Source organism: Channa argus, chromosome 9 (assembly GCF_033026475.1).
Source record: "Channa argus isolate prfri chromosome 9, Channa argus male v1.0, whole genome shotgun sequence".
Taxonomy (NCBI): domain Eukaryota; kingdom Metazoa; phylum Chordata; class Actinopteri; order Anabantiformes; family Channidae; genus Channa; species Channa argus.
In genome coordinates, this window is record NC_090205.1 from 19,970,336 (window position 1) to 19,997,399 (window position 27,064).

The window sequence follows — 27,064 nt, forward strand, 5'->3', positions numbered from 1 at the left end:
ACGGAAAACATATAAACTTGCACAGATTTTCCCCTATTATAGAGAAACTGTTTTTAAAAAATGAACAGCGCCTTCCATGATGAAATAGAGTGAAATGACAATATTTTAATGGCCTCTCTGAATCTACATTAACCATGTGCCAGCTTGCACTTCTTTGGTTTGATGAGCCTTTAATACAAAAAAATGTCTCAAAACTTAAATTGCATCTTGCATCTTTTACATTCAGTAGACCGTAATTTGTGGAAATTACACTCTTTCCAGTGACTGGGTTATGAATAATGAATAGGTGGACAAGTTGATAACTGCTACTGTTGGAGAAGAGTCATGATTGTGCAGCATGGGTAACCTATGTCAAACACCATCTGTCTCCTGTCATTGAGATGCTACAGAGAACTCCTCCAACCAGATGCCGAGGAAGGAGATGATTGTGTCATTAGCCATCTTTAGCTTAGTCTTTTCCTGTAAGCTTTTTATACATGTCATTATTTAAGCTCCAAGACTGGCTCATAAGCTTGCTGATGAGCTGTCAAATTGACAGAACAAACATAAAGCTGTGTTAAGCTCTAATCAGTAATATAATAGTCCTATAGCAAAAAAAAAAAAAAACCCAGTAACATCAAAAAGGACCCGTTTCCTCATTGATGATAATAATTCTTCCTCTTCTCTAGGGTGCTAAGATTTGAACCTTTCCAGACATGCTCTTATTTCCCAGGCCCCTTGAAGAGCACAATAAATTGTGTAAAAACAGTGTAAAATATCCAATGACAAAGTCTATTGTCTCTTCTAGAGTCATTCAAACATCAGGAAGAGATTGGTGAGAATATCTAGAGTTGGATTCACCAGTGTAAAATCCGCAGCGTCAAAGCAAAAAGATTTCAAGTGTAAGGTATTCACTCTGGAAAGTACTGGAAAGCTCTGTCTACCTCCGCCTCATTTGAAAAAGCTTTGGAATTTTATCAACACCATTTTATTCACTATAAACAACATTTAGTATGACTGTTAAGTCCTCTTTTATGACCTATTGAACAATTGTATTTTAAATCTTTGTGTCTTGAAGATGTTTGAGTCCTCTTGGGTCTCTCACTGTGAAGATTGTCAGTGTTGCTTTTATACTTCAATCCATTTTGTACTTAGACAAACAGTCAGAAATGACTATGGCGTTTATTGAAGGGAGCAGAGGTGTCTACAGACCCATCAGGATAAGTGAGAGAGATTTCACTACCCTGAAACAATTTCCAGATGTTGTTAAATCTCTGAAAAAAATCTTCTTCACAGGTGTTGTTTGACACGTTCATTTGTGAATGGACAAGTCTCAGGTAATACCCGTTTTAGTTTTAATGTCTAAACCAATCTAAAACAGCATACAAAGTCTCCTGACTGATCTCTTGGATGTAGTTTAGATCACAATGGTTTCTGAATTTCTGAAGCTTTAGCAAAATAAGCTGCTCCCAACTGAGGTGACTGCTGAGGATATGACTGAGCTGCTGGTGGAGGAAAGCGAACACACACTGAGAGTGAAGAGGGTTACTGAGACACACGCACACAGTCCAACACTATACAGGACCTTAACTGTGCTTGTGTCACACCAGTATGTGGCTTAAGGAAGAGAGGAACAGTGGAGATGAAGCTTGTGTTTACTTTGTATATGAAGGCTCTGGGATTTGAACTGGAGGACTTTAAGGAGGATGAGGCCAAGCCTTTTCTAAAGCTGCTAAGACCACGATCCTCAAAAAAACTTAACCTAAATTTGACTCAGTGGTTCCATCACCTGTGAATGTGTGCTCTTCAACTCACCATACCATCCCTTCTCAGTTTGACTGAGTCACGTTTGACACATTTATTATCAGTTCATGTGCTGAGGTTATAATTTCTCTGTTCTCTTCTGGAGTTTTTGAAAACCAATTTTCATTGGTTATAAACTACAGACAGAAGCACGCAGGACACTGGCAGAATGGCAGCAGGAAGCTCCCAGCTCCAAACTGCTGGGCCCAGTGGAGGCGGTGATGGAGGTGGTTCCAAAGTTCCTGCAGGGAACAGGGTTTCCTCCTCGAAACACCTCCTTCAACTTCCCCTCCAAGCAGGTCAGTAAAATGGCTGTTGGAGCCACAAAAGCCGTTCAGGACTGGGTCACCGCTGCTCTGTCTACCATGCTCCTTCAGGTCCCCTTCTCCCAACCCATCAGAGATGAGGTGGTCCTGTCTATCCATGAAAATGTTGGACAGGATTATGCTCTGGATGTCTTTGTAAAGAGGTTCGACTGCTTTGCAGCAGACAAACACCATCAGTGATGTTGCAGCAAAAGAGATCTGTGTGCTGTTCCATCCTCAGAGTTTTTTGTTGGTTTATGTGCTATTTTGCCCTGATATTACTTGTTTTCAGAATAATTACATAAAGACTGATGAATAAATGTGGGAGATTCTCAGTAGAGAGAACAAATTAAAGCCACGATTGTTTCATTTTCTGGAATTGTGCTGGTGGAAGTGTTGTGCTATCAAGACCTTCTAGGGTGATGCACCTACTACTTGCATTTAATATGTAGATATTATCCTTAATGCAGTATTCTTCTTCATCTTCCACCATCAAATATGATGACGCTGAGCTGTGCGATAACAGTACTGTTACTGTTTTTTCAGTGATGCTATATACAACAAAATAAAACGTATCCTAATTATGCTTTAATATAAGTTTTAAAGGTAATCATGAACTAGTGGACAGCCATGCTTTTTTATGTAGATGATAAAGAGATGAATTAAAGTAGCGACTAAACCATAGACATAAAAAAAAGACAAACATAATTGATACATCTGATTTTTAGATTTCAAATTAACTTATTTTACAGTATACATACAGTGGAAATTAGGGTCAATGTTTTAATTTCTATACTTTTAATGATTTTTTTATTAAGACATAAATACATTGCATTGTTTTGACCAAACTGCAACATTTATTAAATGGCGTAAAGAAGAAAATTAAAAATGTTGTAGTAATAAACAAACAAACAAACACTGTATTGGGAGAAGGTGTAACACTCATTTAGAGTAAATACCATTGGAGTTCATTTTAATTAACACTAATATTGTCAAAAATAAATGACACTATTAGTGTCTGTGTAAAACTTGACACTTATCATAGAGTAAACTGAGGTAACAGTTTAGTGTAAAAACATTACTCTTACACAGCTGCTCTTTTTAATTTGTCTAATTCTGGCAAAATAAAACAAAAACCCTTTGCTTTCAGCAGGAGGATATGCCAGACTATGGAGGATTTGTGAGAATAGGAGGTGGTGGCAGTGGACGTGAGAGCCGAGGATTCACCCTGAGTTTCCATCCATAAGAGCTTGGCTCGTTTTCACTCCTGAGACAGTAACAGAATGAATCAAACTGTGCTGGGTAGCACCATGAGATGGATAGAAAGATTTAATCCCCAGAGTGAAACAGCTCCAAATGCTCAATTCTTGTGGTTTTTGATCACCACCACCATCCACATGGATTAAAGCTTGGGAGTCAAGATGAGGAGAAATCCCACAGAATTGTGTCCCTGCTTGCCAGGGATAGTGAAGTTCATGAGTGAGTGAGAATGAAACTGCACATTATTCTCTTTATCTGAAAAAATAATGCTTATACTGTTTCTAGTTGCTTCATCACAGGGCATTTTGATATTTTTGGCCATTATTTAAGTGATTACAGCAGCATTAGTGGCGGTGCAATAAAGGTTAGCCTGCTGGCTAAAATCAAATCAAGACAAACTATCAGCTGTGCTGGCAGCAAAACAAATGCAAATGGTGTAGAGAAAAACAAAAACAAATGATCAGCACTACCTAGTAAATAAGACAGATTCAGGACCAAGTAATCAACAAGTCCAAATTAAATGTTTTCTTCTTTTTTCCTTTTGACTGTTCTCTTTCAGGGGTCGCCACAGCAAATCATGCGCCTCCATGTAACCCTGTCCTCTGCATCCTCTTCTCTCACACCAACTAACTTCATGTCATCTCTCACTACATCCATAAATCTCCTCTTTGGTCTTCCTCTTGACCTCCTGCCTGGCAGCTCCAACCTCAGCATCCTTCTACCGATATATTAACAGTTTCTCCTCTGAACATGTCCAAACCACCTCAATCTGGCCTCTCTGACTTTATCTCCAAAACATCTAACATGAGATGTCCCTCTGATGTCCTCATTCCTGATCCTGTCCATCCTTGTCACTCACAAAGAGAACCTCAACATCTTAAGCTCTGCTACCTACAGCTCTGCCTCCTGTCAACAACATCTCTGGTCTCACCACCATCTTGAACACCTTCCCTTTCATTCTCGCTGATGCTCTTTTATCACACAACACACCTGATACTTTTCTCCACCCGTTCCAACCTGCACTCGCCTCTTCACCTCTTTTCCACACTCTCCATTGCTCTGAATCATTGACCCTAAGTATTTAAAGTCCTGCACCTTCTTCACCTCTGCTCCCTGTAATCTCACTGTTCCAACTGGGTCCCTCTCATTTACACACATATATTCTGTCTTACAGCGCCTAAGCTTCATTCCTCTGTTTTCCAGAGCAGACCTCCATCTCTCTAGATTTTCCTCCACCTGCTCCCTGCTCTCACTACAAATCACAATGTCATCTGCAAACATCATAGTCCACGGAGATTCCTGTCTAACCTTAACTGACAGCCTGTACATCACCAGAGCAAACAAGAAGGGGCTCAGAGCTGATCTTTTAATGCAGACCCACCTCCACCTTGAAGTCCTCTGTCACACCTACAGCACACCTCACCACGGTCTTACACCTCTCATACATGTCCTGCACCACTCTAACATACAGTGCTTCTCTGCCACTCCAGACGTCCTCATACAATACCACAGCTCGTCTCTCGGCACCCTGTCATACGCTTTCTCTAAATCTACGAATTCCATTCCTCGGGCATCCTCTCACTCTCCAAGATCTTGTTAAACAAACTAGTCAGAAGCTCTACTGCCACATGTCCTAGACACTTCAATACCTCCACAGGTATGTCATCAGAACCACCTGCCTTTCCACTCTTCATCGTCTTCAACGCCCTCCTCATTTCACTCTTACTAATCTTCACTCTTACTGCTCTACTTCCTTCTCCACACCAGTTCTCTTCTACTCTTCTCTTCTAGTCTTTATTTCCCTTTCATTTTCGTCATTCATCAACTTTTCAAAGTTCTCCTTCCATCTTCCCATCACACTCCAAGCACCTGTCAATACATTTCCATCCTTATCTTTAATCACCCTAACCTGTTTTGATTTGTTTATGTTGGTGTCAAGGTGGAGAGCTCAGTGTGCTCCCTGTTACAAACATTTCTGCCATTAAACTGGTTTCTCACTTACGTACAGCTACTACGAGGCTGTGACTGAGGCGACCTAAACTAACCATATGGGTCTTTTCCAAAGGGAAATGTCTAACAGTTTCTATGGTTACAATTATGCTACAGAGTGGCTACACCGAAACCTGTGAAGGCTCATTGCTGTTATTCCTATAATTAGACTGTGTCTGGTCTAGGTCATGTAAAAACTACAAGTAATAAAAGAAAGACCTTTGTGCAAGACTAATAACATGAATCCACTTCTGGGTACAATTCAGAACAGATTTCTTTGAAGTACTTGCTTTAGTAAAAACAGTATAGTGAATTATGAATGATTCATGTCTTATATAGTTTGTCTTTTAATGGTCTCAACATTAACACGGAAATTATATAGTGATCATTGCACTGAGCAAGATTTCTGAGCAAAGTCTCTAATGTTGCCCTATAAGCTAGCAGCTCTCCTTCCACCGACAGCAGAAGCTCCGGCCTCTGGTTCTCTTTAAGTGTCACAGACCAGCTGAGCTGGTCAACATTAACATGCTGTGTGCAGTGTGACTGACAGCACAGTACACGCATTTCAGCTTCCAGTCTCTGTAGTAGACTGGAGTCTCTGTAGTATCAGATATCTTTGACTCTTATTTTTTTAATTAGTTGCATTTTGTCCTTGATTTTCACATTAAAAAATTTGGCAAAGAACAAGTCCATTGAACATGTCCAATGATTTGGTATTTTATTTTTTTCTATTAAAAGGTTTTGTTTTTCTGCTATGTAAGGAGTCAAATTAATGTTTGAGAATTTTTCAAGTTTTCAATATAAGGTTTTTGAGCTTCTTAAATCTGCACTTGAACATTTAAGATTTCTGCACAAATGTTATTCATGACGCAGATGTTGAACAAAGCTGGACTACACTTTCACTTTCATGCCATCAACAGCATCAATTTCAACCTTTTTGTTTTTCAGTTAGACACATTAATTGGTTTCTCTGTTAAGTACTTGCACTTTTGTACTTGAAGTCATTCTTATTGTATTTAGTTAGAACATCATTTTGAACCAAGAATTTGAGTTGTACTTTGATTTTTACAGGGAGGTACTTTTTTTGTAGTTGCTTATTTATGTGAGTATTGTGTTTGTGCACTTCTGTCCCCTTTGGCCCCTTAAAAATGTTACCACTTCAACACATTTTAGCTAATCTAAAACAAGGCCAGTTTGTCAAGACTTCATTCTTTGCCAACTTTAAATTTTTGATGTATTTTTTTGGGAGTGTCTCTTTCTTACCCTCTTGGTTGTCCTTTGGTGCCTAATCCATTCAAGCCTAGTTTATGGTTCAGGATTTCACATCGCAGTTGGGGTTTTCGTTTAACAGCATGTTGGTGTAACATTGCCACCTCAGCGAATTAACTTTACAGTATTTACTACCGCCCTTTTCTACAGGAAATTACCTTGGCAGGCCAAAGAAGCTTTAGAAGGGCATTTCCTAAACTCCCTGCTCCAATTTATAAATGGGTTCCACATTGTGTTTCCAACAGTGTCACCTTGTTATGGTCATAGTCTATAACTGCTCACATGACTCTTCTCCATTGTGATCTGTAAATTCTAATAGTGAATGATGTCAGGGATGAAACCGGACGTGTCTCTCTCTCTCTCTCACACACACACACCATCTGTCATGGAAGTTAGGGGAAGAAAAAGCTAAATTGCATTCACTAATTACATATTACATGAGAGGAAGCTGGACGGAAAGGAATCTGCATGGAGGAGATACAGTATCTATGTGAGTGGGAGTGTGTGTGCGGGTCTGTGCTGGACCATGCAAATGAATGTGGTCATAAAAGTTCCTTCACAGAGTAATTGTGCAGCTGTCATATCTAACTCCACCAACTCAATTTTTTTGTTTTCACGTCAATTTAAACACTCGTGAGATTTGATATGACTCCTCTCGGTATGTTGACAGACTGGTTGTTCAGTGCCCACTCCCCCCCCTCATGTAATTCAACTTTGTGAACTCACATTATTTCTCCTTCAACTGTGAAACACTCTCTGTGTTCCCTGCATGCTCTGCTCAGCATCCTGACAACGGTAAGATTGATTACAGATGCTGTTGTGGATCAGCCTGACATGGAAGGAGGTAACAGAGATTAAATAACGAGACAGAAATTGTTGCCCAGAAACTGTCACGGGAGGGGCAGGTGGCTCTGCTGATATGACCAAAGTTCTTTCGGGATACTGATTAAACATGGTGTTTTTTTTTTTGTCCTCGAGACCATCCAGCAAGATACACCTCAGTCAGGATTGAGTGTCTTTGTGGGTGTGTGGAAGGTTTTGGAGTTGAAATCTGATATAGTCATTTTCACCCTGCTCTTCATTCTCAAACATTCTCGTAGATTAGTACGGACTTTCAACTAGACCGTACCGTATGTGTTCTCTTCACCTATTATTGGTGTGTTTGAACTGCATATACTGCAGGCAGCCACCCACACCAAGTAAAATTAGACTAGATGAATTATTTCAATCAAATATTATCCCTCTGTGTGATGCTCAGTTCTCGCTGATCGCTCTAACCTTATAACAGGAAAGAGAGCTCTGCGCTCCTGCTGTGAGATCAGTCTGATGACCCTCTTCCTAATTTTGCTGTGAAGAGTAGCACACAGGAGACATCACCTTGAATCAGCAGGCAGTTTTCACTCTAAATATGAATGATACAATAAATTTTTTTATGTTGGGCCCAGCTATTCTGGCTATTCATCCATTGTAGAGCATTTCCCTTGATTGGTTTCTTTTTATTTCAGTCTAGAGCCGTTGGTTTTGTTTCTAGTTTTTTCTCACAGAATTAACACAGCATGCAGTGTGACACCATGTCACTTTCACAGCTACTGTGCTTTTAAAAAGCATTGTGCAGTGTTGGCAGCAACACTTCACACAACCATAAACTATTGACAGTATGTTTGGGTATTTTTTAAATAGTTTTATAATGTTTACAGTTAGAAATTTTTAGTTTTAGGTCTTTCAATCACTGCCTTGGTAATTGTTTTATATGAATGCTTAAATGGCCCACTTGATATGAAAAGCAGAGATGTAAAAACATAAAACCAAATGTAAGAAATGCTATGTTAGTCTACTTGGTTAATGGTGAGTGTACCTGGTTCATGAGTTGCTTGTATAGCTTGTAATTGTATAGCCTAGTAGAAGAGAATCCCTTCAATTTATAGTTACTAGAGGGTTGGTTGGGCGAGCTCGATTTACGATCAAGATTCAAGGATGTTTTTTTTTTCGCAGGATGAAAGTAGGTATGGCCAACCCTTCCTCCCTTCCCTCTGTGCTGACCCCTTTTTTAGACCTTTTGTAGCAATATGCATGGTGTGCATAGCATTTAACACTATTTATTATGAACTCAAATGTGTGGTGAGACATGCAAAAATATTTTTTTTTGAAAGAAAAAGAAATGATTAGATTACTCACATTTTAGAAGTTAACAACATTGACAACACTGTCCTATACCAGACTCCTATAAGATGTATATCTTGAGAATGTGTTACATTTTATATTTCCCAAAAGAAAATGAAGAATAAATATATCAGATGTTAGTATTTAGAGCCCTCCATGTTTTGATCATTTTACTGGATTGTAAAAACATTCAAAAACATTTTTTCCCATCCATTCTGCATAAAATTGGCCTTAATATCAAAGTAAAAGAAACATTTTTTTGGAAATTGTTTCAAACTAATCAAAAATATATAACTAGAGGAATGTTTAATTTTACACACTTTGATGTGGCACTTGATTTCACCTGTGGAAAGTTAGACATACTGTAGTTTTTAGGACACAGGCCAGTTCACTGTATGTTACTTCACACAATTCACACTGCATGTCAGGACCAAAACCAAGACATAATGACCAAAGACCCTCTACAGTAAATTTTCTTTGGGTGACAGGGCAAGAGTATAAAAGCCTTCCCAGGAGCAAAGTTGCCTCAATAATTGTGTAACTGATAAGGTGTAAAGTCTTCAAATTCCTCTCCAGAAATCGTGAGCCTGGCAGAAGAACAAACACCTCAGATACATTGCATCGGTCCGGCGTTTTTGACACTGCTGATCAAGCTGGCTAATAAGCATGAATGGAGCATGATGGGAGCTGTATCATGCAATGGGGGTGCATCTCACTAGCAGGGTCAGGGTAGATTGTATAGTGATAGGTAGAAATCAAACTTTTTTCCATTTAAAAATAGCGTTGCTGCTACATACATACGACTAAGTATAAATGTATTCACGTTTTAATTTACATACACAATAGATATTTCAACACACCTCAGTGAGGCACCACCGGGCTCCATCTACACATTCAGTAATGTATACAATATATGTTGATTAACATGAACTGTAAATGTAAAGAGCCATTTGTATTCTTTCTACACTTGGCTGTTTCCTATTCTGTATATTAAGTTTTATTATGTCTTCGTACAATATGTATCTGTAATAGGTTTGATTTAAATGCAATTTTCAGGAATGCTTCACAGATACTATGACTGCATGGAGTAGGCCGTTTGTTTTTTCCTTTTTAACACATGATTCCTTGAGACGGAGCACTTTTAATCATCTCACCCGTGCCTCGAAGGAATTCATACCTCCCTCATACTTCAGTGTCTCTTATGTTTCCTAAAAGAATACCAATCTCCCACAGAACAAAAGGGATGAATTTCTGATGCAGAGGCAGCCATGCAAGTAACACAGAGAAGTTATTTAATACAAGTTATTTTCTGGTACATTGGATTAATTGGAATGGCTACAACACTTTCCCTGTACACAGATTTGTAATAGTGCTCACTCAGGAAATGGATGTCTGTGATTTACGAATTATACCTCACTGATATCGAGCTTAGATACTGAAACCATACTGCTCTCCAGTGTCAACTGCAGAAAAAAGATGCTGCAAGGATGCTGTACTGTTCAGTATGGTCTTGTTCTTGTTTTGGATGTTCAAAAAAAAAAATACACTGCTCGGCGGCACCATTTGCATCACCAAGAAAGCCTACCACAGGGTGCAGAGAAGTTATGTATGCTAAATATGGAAGTCTGTGAAAACACAAGTGGAAAAGTATCCATTAGAGCTCTCTTCTCACATAGCTTTCATACCTGTCACCGTTTTTGACATGACATGGAACAATCACAGCAAATGGATTTTCTGAGAAAAAGAAAATCATACACGCACAGTGATTCACAGATCTTGGATTTTTGTGATTTTAGCCCCAAGACAGGGAAGATGCAGTTCTGTGTTTCAAACAGCTCACACGTACTTTGTAAATGTACATATAGTGGAACAATCTAATTGCCTTTTTGGAATAATTTGAGTCAGAGCCAATATTTCATTTACTGCCTGGGAAATTAAAGCTTGTGAAACATATGCATGTCATGTTCAACAAAATCAATCGTTGAACCCGCCCCCACCCCTACGCAATAAATACATTTTTAAATTAATATAAATAAAAAACACTAAAAAAATTCCACCAAGCAATTTTGAGACAAGTGTTCCCTGCTTTTTGAAGTCTGTGTTTTGTTGAGTACCACTATTAGTTTAATGTATATAGTGTAGTCTGGCAGATAGGGATGTTAGGTAGTAATGAATTTATGCTTTTGAATGTTGGGTAAATATGAAGTAAGTAGTGTTAAAGTAGGTCAATGTGGTATTAAGTAAGCATAGCAGTAAAATCATGCAATGGTGTGATATTTGCATCAGTAGCTAGTGAGGCTCAGTTGTGGAAATGGATACAAAGGCCAAAAACATTAAAGGACGACGTCACGCTCGGATATTAAACTGAGCTCAGGACTATAGTGCGATTCAATTATTCATTGCAAGATCGATGGAGTTGTGTAAGAGGGCTAATAGTGGAAAAGCACATGGGCTTTGGTGAACATGCTCACAATAGGGCTCAGACGATTGAGGAAAGAAGAGACTAAGACTAAAAACTACATGCTGAAAAAGAAGCCTGTCATACCTTAGTGCCAGAAAGAGCCATGTAAGATAAAACACTCATTAGTTTTATACATTTTAGTTCTACGTGTTGACAAGAGGTCTATTCTTTAATGATTTTGTCCAGCTGGTGAAGAATTGGAATGTTAATGAGTGTTAATGACCTGTTTTTTTTGTCATCTGTTCCACTCATCAACTCAAACAAGTGTGCCAACTGTGTGTGTAGTGGGAGGCTGGTCTCTGATTAATCCGTTTTGATTGTTTTATGTCTGTTTTATCGGTGGAAAGTGGTTTCAAGACTTTCCCCTCTTATTATTTACAGTCCACTGAAGTTCATGGGTTATGACATTTTTTGTCTACATTCTAAGATTGATTTTTATATCCAGCCTGCACCTTGTGTGTGTACTTTTAGAGTGGCTTTAGAATCAGAGTGATAGGGACTGTTACCACTTACTTTACTTTGTTCTTTGCAAAGCTGCATTATATGGATACATAGTTCAGACACAATTAAACATTGATTTATTTCGTGTAAATGTGCCACACGCAGTGTTTGCTTGCATTTGATTTGATTTGCTTTCCTTGTGAAACAACATATCAAACAAGACTCTTTCAGCTAGTAAACATTAAGTATTGATTGTATGCAGTCACATTTGGGCATATACATTAAACTCACCAGATTCTCAAAGTCCTTTTCTAAAATCTTAATGAATATATTTTCATGCTGAATGATTTTTGTTGTTGTTTGGCTTCGTTTTATCTCGAATAAAGTATATTAATTTCAGATTCATGGAGACTTGATACATTTCAGCCAGACAGTATTGTTAAATCAAAAACAAGTGCAATGACACAAAATGTAACATGATGAACGTCATGACAGGCTTTTATATTTTGTAGCTGGCAGTGAAGAGTCATAACTAAGCTTAAGGCATAATGGAAGAAAAGATGCTACTGAAACAGTTCAGTCATTCAAAGTCTTCCCTTCCCAGGGCATCAAATACTGTTATTTTGCTGGTGTGTCACAGAAATGCACAAAGTCTATCCTGTGGTGTCTGCATGTAATGCAAAAGGTTTTCAATAGACTCCCACCTGGAGCATTATTAAACTCCTAAAGCAACTGCTCTGATTGTCTATTGACCCTAGTGTTTATCTACCTGGAGCAAAGTCTCGACATTTCCAGAGCTGAGGCATGAAACTTCCCCACCTGTAAAGTCCCTATTTAACTTTTAATATCCCAAATATTCCTCAGTAGAAAAAACACAACCGTGTAATTATGTGGTACCCTAATTTTGAACTGTTTCTGAAGATTGTAAATTGTAATGTTTCCATCCGGTGCAGGATTGAGAAACACTGACATACATGAGCACCTCTTGCTTATGTTACTTAGTGATGGGAATGTCTTTTTAAACATGCCTAAGCAGCGCTTTAAGTTCCATTGTGTATTCCTCTAATTGCTAAAGGCTAATATGCTGTAAATGTGCTTCTCTCTGTCATCTTCTCCCTTTTTTGTAACTTTGTTTTCAGCTTTTCAAAAGAAGAAATGCCTCTAGCTGAACTTTGCAAATTTTGTTTTGTATTATTTTCAATTTTCTGTCTCTTATTTGCATCTTTTCTGGTATGATGCTATTCTCTATTGTAGTTTATCGACATTAAAGGCCTGTAAAAGCATTTTGAAAAAAAAAAATAAGCATAAGGCACACAGTTGGTATTTAGTAAAGAGATGACACATCATACAGCCAGCTAGAGCATACTGTATGTAGTAGCTTTGGACAAGCCTACATGTATAAAAAACTTGGAAAATTAAATACTTTATTATTCCAGCCTAAAAAAAAAAATGTTTAGTACAAACCTTCAGTGCAAACTAGCTCACGGGGTAAATAGATGAGTCCATTGAAAACCTTAAGCTTTAACAATATGTGTGAGCCCCTGTTTGTCACCCTGGTAATAAGAATGTGTTGGACGTTCCGTTCATTGTCACAGATGGCAGAATAAACTTGCTTTCGATGTGACTGAATCTGCAATGATTATGGATAACCTCATAAATCATTCCCAAATCTGATGATGGATTGCATTCATCAGCATTACATTATACAGGTGTTATATCCTTTATTCATTTAACCATTATCACTGCTGCAGTGTAGATAAAAACGTTATCCCCATGAGTGGAGGGTTTCACCTTTTTGAATAACTCTGTAGTTGATACACACACAAAAAAGAAACACTTGGCAATTAAATATGTATGAAATTTACAAATTACAATGAATTATAAAAAAAACAGTACAAAATTAAAAAACGTGTTTTAAAATAATGTACTGAACCAGCCAGAAAGTAATTTATACTTCTTTTACAAATAAATATTGAAAGAGAATTTTCACTTGATGGTATGAATAATTTACCAAATCATAGCTGAAGTTCATTTAGCTGCTTCGGTGATGTAGTTTTAGTACAAGCCTTTTTTTATAGCAGACATTGACCTACGTGCTTTATAAATAAAATGAATAATAATAATAATTATTTTTATTACTAAGTTTACAGCAGAAACGAAGAATGATTGTTGCTAAAAGTATTCACCACAGCTCTGTTCCATTCCAGCAAACAAGCAAGCAAGGCCCGTTGTTCATGCTGATGCGCTACCTCTTTATACAACACATCAAATTGACTGTAAGCGTCATTGAGAGGCCTTGTCTTTCAGACGTAGGAACAGGATAAATTCATTCTGTGCGTTTGCTTTTATCAGTGTGGTGTGTCAAGTGTTTTCAATTTAAAAAAGTGCTACTGTTCTCATGTGTGTAACATTAAAAAAAAAACATTTAAAAACATTAGCTAAACCTCAATGCTGCAGAAATTACAAGGTTCATTAATAGTATGAGTACATTCAGCATCCTCCTCCAACCCAGCCATCACTGGTTAAGCTTGCTCAAGCCTGAGAACATGGCAAAGCTAAGACTAAGAAAAGCCAACTCAGACCTGGCTGAGGTCTAAGCACATGGCACACACCAACAAAACTAGGTAGCAATGTACCATCAAACAACAAATTACTGTGCCACATAAACTCCAATTAACATAGCGCAGGTCCAAGACTTAACAATAATACAAAATAAGTACCAGGCAGGCCTACAATTCACACACCAAAGCAGACGATCTGAACAAACAAAGTACAGCCACCCAAGGTTCTGGTGTTGTTCCCCTTTTGTACTGGTGTGCTGGCTGGATCAGGATCCTAGGTTGAGGAAACCTGCTGTACTGGGCCAATGGATGTCCACAAAGATGATCAAACGTCGGCTGGAAGGAGGAGGGGGAAGGCTGTGGCCGAACAAGTGTGCGCACCAATTGCAGACGGGCACTGGAGCAAATAGGGAAGGCAAAAACAAGGCACTACAGGCCTGGGCACATAACAATAATGCACTGCCAACCTGTAGCATTGTCCAAATGTCTGGTATGTAAAGTGTTTTACTCTAGTGCAGGAGAAAAGCATTTCATGTTGCTCAAACATAATATTGATTAGATATGCCCTAATTCTAACTTTACTGATCACTACTGAGTGAACAACTTAGTGTGTATTAGAGGAAGTGATTTCAGACCCAGCAACATCTTTGAGATCTTTGTTCAGTTTTGTAGGTTTGTTAGTGGCTGTGAGCTAACACCTTCATCATTCTAACTGAAAAACCTGAGCAGAGTCTAATTAGTCTAAATGTGAACAATGTCTGCAGAGGTGTGCAGGGTCTAACTATACTCAACCACAGACAGGGAGACATTCATAGTTTTAAAAAGACTCAAATAGGAAGTCTGGCTTCTTAATAAGGTGAAAAAGGTCACTTAACCCCAGCAAACCTGTGCTATGTGACAAATGCTTTTATCCTATATGAAATAAATCAGTGATGATGAATATAAATTGTGACGCAGCATTAACAGAAATAAAAAATTCAAAATGGTTCATGAATATATCTCAGATTTTACTTAATGTGTTATAACATCGTATGTTAGTATGTTTTAGACAATCTGTATGAGTTTTCACAGTGGAACAGCTTTGAATTCACATTTCACTTTCTAAAATGATTAAATAAAAAAACTAAAATGCATGATATTATGTGAAATTTGGCTGCCCCTGTCAACAGTTTAATAAAGTGCTGCACACTTCAGTTTCTACTATCTATTGCTTTCATTTAACAGGATTTCTGAATGACACCTGGACACTGCAATTACATGCCACTATGCTCTTGGAGAGAATGGAATTGTGTAAATGTTGAAAAACAGATTTTCTGGTACTAAATCTTTTCTCTTATTTTCTCTGTTTTTCCATTCTAACGTTTAATTCAAGTTTGTCTGTGTGGTGTAATGACTTGGGTAAATGTCAGGGAGTATGTCATACATATGTTCTATTTTAAGCAGACGATGAGTGATCTACATAGCTGTGGTGCAATTAAGGATATATTCCATTGCGTTCTAGTAGTTCTTAATAAGATAAGTGAATTGAACCACAATGTTTAAGGAGAAGGCTTCAGGAGCTCGACTCTTGCCGGCGCTGACATATAACATTTAATGCTGCACAGGCAAACTGATAGAAATCCTGATTGGTACTTAAATAATATTAAATAACAGCTTTGAATAAAACAGATACCAAACCGCAGGCAGTCATCCGTAGTACTCTGCAAGTTTCCATTGGTGGAAAAGAGCATCTAAAGGCTAAGATACAGAGAGTCAGCTATCAGCCCCAGCAGCGTTGGGTGATTTGAATTTACTGTTAGGATTAATGCCATTCCCAGATTTCGATTTGGTCTGTGGCTTTTCAGTTTGTGACTGGTTATTCAGAAAATGTTTTCCAATCTGTGTAGTTAGAGAGACATACTACAGAAGTTCTCTCTCGATGTGCACTTTTGTGAGGATGGGAACCTTAGCAAAATGACACCTTGCACTGCAGAGAGTGTCTCAAAATGAAATTCTTTGTGATGAGAGAAGACATACAGTGGAAGTCAGATCTGATTCTTTATTCACTGCTTGAAGATGAAAGCTTAGTGTGAATATTCTTTACACTTCATAAATTAGCAAACTTGCTCCTTCAGGAAATGATAAAATAAATCTTTTGGCCCTGCACCTGAAAAGGCTCATTTGCTGTCAGATTAATTAGCATTGTTCTGTTTTTAATCATTTAGTCATTTTAATCAATCTGTTATAAACTGTGCAGTGCACACATTTCTGTGTTACAGGTGTATGTGTTGTGGCTTGTGTCAAAGCAAATGAATTTTTTTTCCTAAGGAGCACGCATGGCAAATTGACGGTTATTGGAGAAAGGGAAAAATTCCAATTATCCTAGGTTATACAGTATTTCTCTTTGGATAAAAGTGTGGCATGGTAGAGAGACGCCTGGGCTGAATGACGGGAACTCAGGGGGGTTATCACTAGCACAGCCAATTACCCCACAATGGCTCAGGGAGGAAAGAATGGGTCAAACAAAAGGAGTCCATAAAAAATGCAATTATGAATGACAAGGAAGTGCCAACTGATAAGCTTATATCCCAGCAGTGAGAGGTTCCAGTGGTACAAGTTTCCATAATACAGAAAGAGGACAGTGGTGATGCCTCGACCCCTGTGGTCAAAAGTTCAATGAGTTTAACGTGACAAAGAGAAAAAAAAAAAATCTGCTGAGTAGGGTTGTCAATGTCATTTGTACAATTATTCACAAATGAACAGTTTATGATTTTATCAAAAGTATTGATATAATCCATTAACATCAGTTTACTGTTTATGGAGACAAATACTACTTGGCTGGTTAAAAGAGTTCTATAATGACGCACCTTGTCTGGTAAGTCTGTGTTAGTAAGGAGTCCTAACTTTGCTTATTAGTGAATAACACTATCACTGTCATCATCAGTAAATGTGTTAACATCTTGAGGGAATAGTGTTTGCACCATACGGTGTTTTCATATTACTTGGCTGTTATACAACAGTAGTGATGATGTAATTGCTGTGACTGCACAGTTTTATCCACCCACAACATTATAGATCCCCCGCCATGTTTAACAGTTGGCAGAGGATATTGTGGTTTGCAGGCATCCTTTGACTTTCTAAAAATTAAATGCATGCAACTGCATAAAACATATGGAGAGGAAAGATTCATCAGGCCACATTTCTTTTCTACACTTTTTATGCTGCTTAGACAAGTTTTGTCAGTCATGTTGTAATTTAAAGTCTGTGAGTATCCTGTTAAGTGTTGGACCACCCAACTTTTCTTTTTGCTGGCTGATTACTCCATGATTGATTCTCAACAAATTATTTTGTGTTTTTTGTCACTGCTGTGATTACAATTTTTAAACCAGTTAGACACCTTTTTTTTTACTTTGACCATTTTTTAACACTGGTGTGAAGTAGCTAAATACACTAAATACACACGAATTAAATAGAAAATTTATTTTTTGTGCTATTTAATAGTCTGACTTCACAACATTTCAGAGACTAATATCAATAGGTTACTGTAGAAAAGTATTTGAGAACTATGTGGATAAAAGTTACTTTTCAGATTCATATTAATAAAAATACTTTAGTCTTTATATAAAAAGACTTTATTGAACCCCTAGTGCGTAATTTAAAACACAGCAGTAATTAATCCACATTATATTAATTAAAAAAACATGACCAACGCGTCACACCTACAGTTTCACGCGTTCTCATTCCTGAGATGTCAAAAAGCATCACTTTGTCCAGTCCCTTCTGCGTTACATGCCGACGCTTCAGGTACCTTTTCACGTCAGTGATAGATGCTCTGAGCCTTCAGTTTGGTTCATAAGATACTCCAGTGTTTCAATATTTGATGCTTAAATCAATATTGTATAATTTAAAGTAAAAAAGTACCATAAGGATTTAGACACGGTGGTTATAGTCCTTTCTGGTACGTGTGTTCCATCGTCAGTGTTTGTAGCATTTTGGTTGATTTCTTTTCTAATTTAACCTTAACCTGAAGTTAATTTTCCCAAACTCTAATGATGTTTTTTTTTGTATATAAAGTTGTTTTAGTGGCGTCAAAAGGTGATGCACATGCATTGTCCAATACCGACGCCAAAGCATCAATGCAGCTTCAATACCAGACAAAGTTGTTCCTAGGGTGTCAATTAGTGATATTACTGGAGCATCCAATTGTAACGTCAAAGGTTACCCGTGGCATCAATATGATCCGCCAAAGGATGCAAAAAGCGGCACAATTTGAAATTTCAGATGTTTTTGCTTTACTTACATCAGTGTTGTTGCCGTTTGTCAGATATTCATGCTACACATTGCTACCTTTTGTGTTTTTCGGTGCGGGGAGAAGGGTGTACAGTGTTTTTACTGAAAACATCTGCCTGTTCTGGCTAATAATGGTCCTAAATGTGATCCAGACCAGATGATGATGAAGATGAGCAAAATCTTTGTTTGCTTCTGTCTCAATCAGTTGACTTTTTGTCTTTTTGTCAAACCAATCAGATTCTTCCACAGCCCATTTGAACCAGTCACCTCTTACTGTCAAACTTTAAATCTGTTTGTCTCTCTTCTGCTGTCACCTTCTATTTCAGTGTCAGATCGATGCAACCCTCCTCTATACCTCCACTCCTGTTCATCCTCACCTTCAGTCATCGCCTCTTCGCCACCACTAACCCATTCCAGACTCCACTGGGGATACTGCTGTGGTGCTCATGGCCTGGGAACCTCTTATAAGAACAAAGCAATGATGATAGGACTTTTTTGCCAAATACTCCTCTTACATTTCTATTGTGAACTCTATGTCAAAATTTCATTTAGGTACAAGTATTCTGATAGAAAACCTTTTATTAAAACCGCAGACAGGTGAAGTGACAAATATTATTTATTACAGGGGAAATTTATTAGGCCCCAAGTGAACACTTAGTTCTAGAGGGGGATGAGATGGAAGCGCGACAATAGGCAACAGTAAGGATCTGAGCAATTTTGACAAGGACCAAATTGTGATTGCTAGATGTGGGTTAGAGCATCTCCACAAGAGGTATGTGGGGTGTTCCCAGTAAGCAGTGGTCAGTACCTATCAAAAGTGGTCTAAGAAAGGACAACCTGTTGCATATGGGGAGCAAAGGTTGGCCTGTTGGGTTTTAATCCCATTGAGGTTAATGCTGGCTACAATTGACAGACACACAATGTCTTGTAGCTTGCTGTATATGGGGCTGTCTAGCAGCACACCTACAATGGGCATGTGGGAGTCTGATCTGGATCATGGAGCAATAGAAAAATGTGGCCTGGTCTTTTGATTTGCGTTTCCTTCATGTGTACATCCAGGTGTGTACATCATTTACCAGGGGAAAAGACGGCACTACAATGCAGTATGGGAAGAAGGCAAGATACCTGAGGCAGTGTGATGCTCTGGGAAATGTTCTGCTGGAAACCCTGGATCCTTGCATTAATATGAATTCACATTTACATTTACATTTGAATACTACAGCATTCATACCACCTACCTACAGTAAAGACTGTTGCAGACTCAGTACACCGCTTCATTGCAAAGGGCTCTTTGGGCACAGTAATGTACCCTGTCATAGTGCAAAAACTCGCCTCACAGCATAGAGGATGTAACGAAAAACTTACTACAGTATTGGGCAGGTTTTAATGTTGTGGCGGATTATCATATTTTTTTTCCCTCAGATCTCCCATTAATAATTGCTTTCTGAGTAGGCGATAACAGCTTCTGTATAATTACTCATTATAGTCAATGACACCACTTGAAAACTCTAATTGATTTGTGCATTCATATTTAGAATTCTCCCTGCTTTTTACCTCCCACACATTTAAAAAAGACTGCTGAGGCAAGTTTAAAAATGTATGGTTAGTGCTTAGATTGATTCAATTAACCTTAAAAGGCTTGTTGACACATTTCTACCCAATTTTATTTTGTCAAGATGTTCAGTCTTGACTGAAAGATTCCCACAGTGGAAACACTAACACACCTCAGCACTTAAGCGTCTGTCAAAGGGATTTCAAAGCTACAAGTGGCTTCTATACAAAACCAAGAGTGGTTCTGTCCGAAATAGCTAAAAAAATAACACAGTCAAGATAGGTCTATACATTTTATAGAACAAGGACAGGTAACTATTGTTTTTCACTGGAAAGCTGTTGGAAATGTCTGGAAAAAACGTCTAAAAGACAACACAAAAAAAAAAAAAAAAAAACTAAGGCAATTTCAAATTGCAAGATAAAAACTCTTTCTCCAACAATTGTGAAAAATGACAATGCACAAATAGTAGAAGATGTGAGAGAATAAAGAGAAGTAAAAGTGCCAGGGTAGAGAATAGGAATAGGAAGGGAAGAGTGTAGACAAAAGCCTTGACAAAGACTATCTTTAAAGTGTGCACAGAAAAAAGAACATCTCTGTATGTGTGTAGAGGGGTGTGCGCATTCATCTGCCTATGCATGTGTGGTGGAAAAGAAGGAGGGGGTGTGTTCACTTGGAGACAGCAGGGATGGCTTATTAGGAAATCATCTCTCTTAGCCAATGGGTTTGGAGAGAGAGGCAGATGTCATTTGACTGAGAAGTACCACCTCCCAGAGCCAGCACATCCCCTTCAGTGTAAGGCAGTGCTGTGAGAGAACACCACTGTCACTGCTCTCTCCTCTCTCCTGTCTGTCTGTGCTTCTCCCTCATTGTCCACGGACACTTTTTCACCTTCTCCCTGATTTCTCACGCTCTCTCTCTTTCCCTGCACGCGTGGTCACTCTATTGGCCCCTCCTCTCTCTCTCTCTCTCTGCTTTTTTCTCCTCCTCTTTCTTTTTCTCTCTGTGACTCTGTCCCATAAGCAAAGATAGAATCTGAAACAAACCGCAGCAGCTTCACCAAGAGCCCAGGTAAGACAATTTTTTAAATCATTTAATTTATTCACTTTGCACTGAACGCAGAAAACCTCACTGCTCTCTCTCTCTCTTTCTCTCTCTCTTTCTTTCTTTCTGTCCAACGTGCACAAATTGCTTCCTCTACGTTTTTAGATTCTTTTTGCCATCTTTTGTGAGAATACATTTAAAGTGGTGATCCGCTTGTCTTAGTGCTAAGTTGTTTCACACAATTGCGAGGCACTCCAAGATGGTTTGATGTGTTCTTTTATTGCTTGCAAGCTGTGGCAGTGATAACTTTAGGAATTCGGCTTCAGTCAGAGGAGTGTACCTGAAAGGTGCATGTAGGGTGGTGTATATCTTAAGATAGACATCATCAGACATCTGATAGAGGCAGAAAGTGGCTGAGGGAATGTGAAAGACACAGTGGTAGAAAAAAGACAGATAAAGAAATGGATGATCAAAGCTGGTGGTCGGAAGTGAGTTAAGAGACTGGAGAGCAAGAACTCAGGTGTTCGTTCACAGATCAGCAGGTGATGAGTGGACTCTCTATTGATCTGGAGCTGGCGTCCTCCCAGAACTAAGCTGAGGCTAAATCCAGAGAAGCTGATGTGAGAGATTGTCTTGTTGGTATATTTATGGAGTGTTCAGACGGGACTTCATACACACTAAAGGAAATCCGCAACAATAAAGACTGCAGTTACACTCATCTCTAGATCCTTGATGTGTCTGGTCACGTGTAGCTGTATTTTTGACTAGATCTTTTGCTACAAACTGTGTGGATGCAACATTAACTTTCAATGTTGGAGGATAATTAGATTCAGTTCACTGCTGTGTGATACAGGGAAAGGTTAGGTCATTGTGAAGGTTATATAGTAATTGTTATTCGTTCATATTTATAGCATTGGTTGAAAATAGTTTCCTTTCAAACTGCAAGCTTTGAAACTAATGGGGGAATTTGCATAAATGACTGAAGTGGCTCTTTCTTCTTGACCCACTCATTTAGCAGATGTACACATTAGTTTACAAAAGCCCACGAAAGATGTTCCATCTTTAAAGTTTAAATAAACATTAGGACAATGCAGTGTTACATCTGAAATTCAGCAGCGAGGAGCATTAGTGTCACTTGAATCATGTCTCAATGTGGGCTTGGCTGCCGTTTACGCTGCCTTAGAAATAGTTAGAGGAGTCTTGCAAGTCTTTTTTTTATAATGATTGATGTGGACATTATTGGTTAGTTGAAAGGTGGTCTTTGCTGATAAGTAATCTCTGAAGTTCATCTTTAGCTAATATTTTCTCATGGACTGACGCCCTATCTTCTGTGTCTGTGGTAAAAGAATATTCATCACACTGATGAATTTAAATGTAATCTGAAAATAGCTGAGAGCAAAGTTGCGTTGGGTCTCATAAGTAATACAGCGGTGTGCTTATATTTCATTCATGACATAGTTTGCAGCGCTCACTTGGACTGTGGAGAGAAATGAGAGAAATAGCATTGTGATGTGAAAAGACATTGGTTTGTTGAGGTGAGAGAACATCCAGACATGGTGTTGTGGAAGCATTAAAAGCTGGGGGCTGAACCACCAGCTGCACTTTGAACATAGGGACCTGCATCTGAAGTACCTTATTTTTACCACAGTGGCCACATGCTACAGTGTTGCAGTTTTGCAGCGCTGATGCCATTTGGTGGCACACACTGCACACACACAGTGCTGAGACCGAATCTACACAATGGGGTTTCTCACGAATATTAATGACACATTCTTCACTTTCAGCTACACAGTCACCAGTCCACACGGATGGTAATGCTGTTCTGGTGTGTTATGCAGTAGATACCACATTAGGCATTGGGTTTACCGTTCATTGATAAATAACAGTGTGTTAAGGTTATCTAGAGCAAAAAGAAGCTGCCTCAGCTGCTTGCCTGATGCAGCGTCTGTCATTAAACCAGCACTCAGCGAGAGACCCAGAAAAATATCCGTTTTTTGAGGAAATTAGAGTCAGAGAAATGGGTGAAGCTGGTGCCTTTTCAGTCCACTGAGGGTTCTCTGCTGACAGCCATACTTCGTCTTTTTTTTTTTTCTCTGCTTGGTTGTAGGCTGCCCCAGGTGTGACAGGCAGCCGGAGTAATGGGCGACGTTTGACAGATGCATATTTTCAGCCTTGAATGCTTCATATAAAGAAGATAGACTGCATGGGTTCAGGCTGAGCGGGGGACAAACTGTTGGGCTGTGAATCACCCCAATGAGTGTGCCGCCTCTCTGCCCAATTGATCTGTCACGTGACTCTCACAACCCTTCCAAATTAGTAATTGCATCCCACCCTGATTATTGATTGAAATATAGGGGCGGTATATTGGTATTCTGGACGGAGGCAGTGTGTTGTAGTCACTGAAGCCGCTGGTCATGTCAGTGAAATCCTACATGTACGCACAATAGATGATTTCAGAAAACAAATATTTTGAATGAAAAATATGACTTCTACAGAGATGGTGTGTGTGTGTGCGTACTTTGCTTCAATTCCTATAGCATCAGGGGGAATTTGTACTAATATTGGAGAATTTATGTGATAATTAATCTTTTATAAATCTATCAGGGCACATAACCAGGAGCCAAGGCCAAGAGATTACATTACAGTTTGTACAGTAGAGTGCAGTGTTTCTTGGCAAACAGACTTCATCTGGCAGCCAGTCTGCACAGACACGAGCCAGTGGAGGGGTGGAATCTTTTGGTTACTATTTATTTGTCACCTTTGGGCCGTATATAATTATAAATCCTTGAACAGTGTTTATCTTACTTTACAGATCCATCTGGTGCTGTTGATAAAGAAGCCCCCACATCCATCGGCTCAGTCAATGAAATGAACATTTCAGTGATCTGATCTTGTTGTCACTCTTAATTTTCTTAGATTTTTCAATGCAGTTTGTCAGTTAGAAAACCATCCATCCATCTAGTGGGAGTGCTCGGCTGGAGCCAATCCCAGCTGACGCTAGCCAGGGGATGGGGTAAAGTCTGTAATTTTCCAGACTCTCAAAAGCCTGAGACATAAAGATGGACAACCATTCGTGCTCACATTCACTCCATATGAACTTTACTTAAAGTAAAGCACTTTAGGCATTAGACAAATCTCACTTTTGACCTGTTGATGCCAATCAAGCAACAATGAATGTTTATACTAGTTTGTGCAAACTCAGTTGTTAGATATTTTTCTAGATAAACGAAACATTTTGAGCTGGTGAAGCAGCTGGATAAAACGTTAGAGTATCACTAAAGCCGACAGAATTAATTCTACGAAAAGTCTGAACCACAGTGTCTGATCAGCATCAGTCCTGCATGGCCATCCTTAGGGCCGTGCAACTAGCATATAAAAACTAAATTAATTACTTATATAAAACAAAGAAATTCAATCTGAAACTACTATTGTAATACAATATAGCCAAAGGTGGCCTGGTGTCTCAATGGGTAGAGCATCAGGCTGGCATGAAAAGACTCCTGGTTCAAATCCCAGCCTCAGGTGGGATCAGTTGTGTCCTTAAGAGAGACACCCAGTGCTAAGCCACCTGTGGATGCCCACCACCCCACTAAGGTGGATAGGTCAAATGCAGAGAACAAATGTCACTGTAACATGTACTGCATGTGTACCCAATGACAACCAATAAAACTTCACAAGTTAAATAAAACTTATTAAAGAGTTGCAGCGGAGTTTAGTGCCTTTTAACATCAACATTAGAAATCTTGTTTTATTCTGATCAACACACTGTTTTATTACGTCAATCAAAAGCACTTTAAGTGATTATGAGTTACCTAAGTGCAACTTCTGCATTGTGTAGGTGTATGGACTCTGCTTTTTAAACTAAATAGAGCTAATGAAAGTTACTTTTACACTGTAAATCTGTTGCCCATTAGAATAGTGCTTCCAACTTTCATTATGAGTGACACAGTTTCTTGTCTTAAGAGCAACCACAATTAGAGGCCACTTGAAAAGGTAAAAGGATCTAAACTCCATTAAGTTATGAACAATAAGTTGTATAAGTCTGTATACAGTGAGTCATGCACCTAAAGCAGGTATTTTGTGCTGCAAATGAAATGGTGCACAAATGTTTTATATCTTTATGTTAAGGCTTTGCCTGTTACAAACAGGCGGCAGATGGTTTAGTGCACCAATATTTAGCAATAACAGCTCTCTGAATTATAGCATATCTCTGTCCTGATATCATGCAGTGAAAGAGCAGAGCTAGTATGAAGCTATTTGTCAATGACATTCTTCTGCTAACTGGATTAGATGCATCTGAAAAGCACTCAAAGGGGCTGTGAATGTGCATATCAATGCAGTGATACTTAATAACAGGTGCAGAGCTCACACACAAGCCTGCACAAACAAAGAATGAACTCGTAGGGAAATTTATTATTGGCCGTATTGTTAAAGAGAACTAACACGCTCATTAAACAGCCTGACAGCAGTGAGAGACTCACTTTAGAGTCACTGGCCAATTTTATTTACACCTGTACAGTGTTTTTCAATGCAATGCAGAAGAAGAATTCTGCAACTCTGCTTTTACGATCGTATCATTTCTTACTTTTTAGATTTGTCAGAAAAGTGAAAGACTTTAAACATAGAGCCTCCGCTTAATATATTGCACTCCAGTACTACTCCACCACTCTCTATGACCTCAACACTAAAGCATAGTTTAAAGTTAAACAGAGCTGAGGCATTGGATTGCATGAGATAGTTTATACCGAGACATCCTCGCCCTCCCAACCAGAGACGGCCGGTGACAGGGGTGGGAATTAATGGCATGAACATGCTTGTGGTCTACTCCTCCTCTTCCACAGGGTCTTAAGGCGTGGGGTATAGGCAAAGAGCTGGGTGGAGCATGATGTAGGATGAGGAATGGATGGGAGGAGCGAAGTTTGTCTTTAAGCTTCATTGCAGCATTTCCAGAATTTGCTTAATGTAGATTTTAGATCTGTGAATAAAAATATAATCATTTAAAATAAATAAAATGTTATACTGTAGGTATAATGATATGACACAAACTCACAAAACAGTATTGTATTGACTAGTCCAACTCCAACACACTGTGGGTATCTCTAAGTCAACTAGTAAATTCTCATGTCCAACACAAACATTGTCTATTTCTAACGCTCATACAACGTCATATATGTCAGGTCACACACATACACAAACACACACCTGTGCACGAGCTCGGTGACTGTCTCTGTCTCAGCACTGATAGCAGCCTTTTGTATCCAATGTTCTTACTCTCCCTGAAATCATCTTTAGATCAGTCCAAGCTCATATCTTCCTGATCCACATGTTTTATACTAAAAGTAAGACAAGATGTTTTATTGTATGGTGGTTTTGTGTGAAGTGTCTCAATAAGGGTTTTTGCTTCTGATCCATTTTTTTTTTATACTAAATTCTGCAAATCAATATAAAAAAAACATATTTAATTTTTTTTGAAACTATTCAGCTAAGTTTGACAGATCCTTATTAAGAAAGTATAAACTGCATCATTACTTTCTTTTTGAGTTTTTCTTTCATTCCTGGTGGAGAGGAGTGTCAGTGGGGATCTGTAGTGACAGTCTCGTCTCATCTTCAGAATGAACAAATTACTGAGGTTCAAATGCAGCGTTAAACCAACAGGAGCACTTTCGTCGTGTGCAGCAAGATGTTGTTTAGCAGTGATTTTTCTCACTTTTAATGCTGCTCTGCTTTACTTGCAAGCCATGTTTGGCAGCCACTTATTTATACCGAGACTCAGTTCACTATAGCAGCTCTACAATTGCGGTCATCCAGGACATTTTCCAACCAAGTCTTAACTTTATTTTGTTTTAGGCTGTCCTGAGCTTGATTTGTTGCTGATTTTATTACATTGGTAGTGAATAGTTTAGCATGGTGCACTTCTTTTGTCTCAATCCTTTTGAGTATGAGTATTGGTTTCCTCTCTGTCTCAGAGACATTC

At 38.7% G+C, this 27,064-nt stretch overlaps 1 protein-coding gene across 3 annotated transcripts in view; it reads left to right on the forward strand.

Moving 5' to 3' along the window:
* Positions 1-20,835: 20,835 nt before the first annotated feature.
* The window catches only part of thsd7ba (thrombospondin, type I, domain containing 7Ba), a 168,115-nt gene continuing 161,886 nt past the window's right edge, over positions 20,836-27,064 (forward strand). For all 3 annotated transcript variants that reach the window (XM_067516850.1, XM_067516847.1, XM_067516849.1), the window contains exon 1: positions 20,836-21,117. The gene's annotated coding sequence lies outside the window, so the exon portion shown is untranslated. The remainder of the gene's footprint in view (positions 21,118-27,064) is intronic.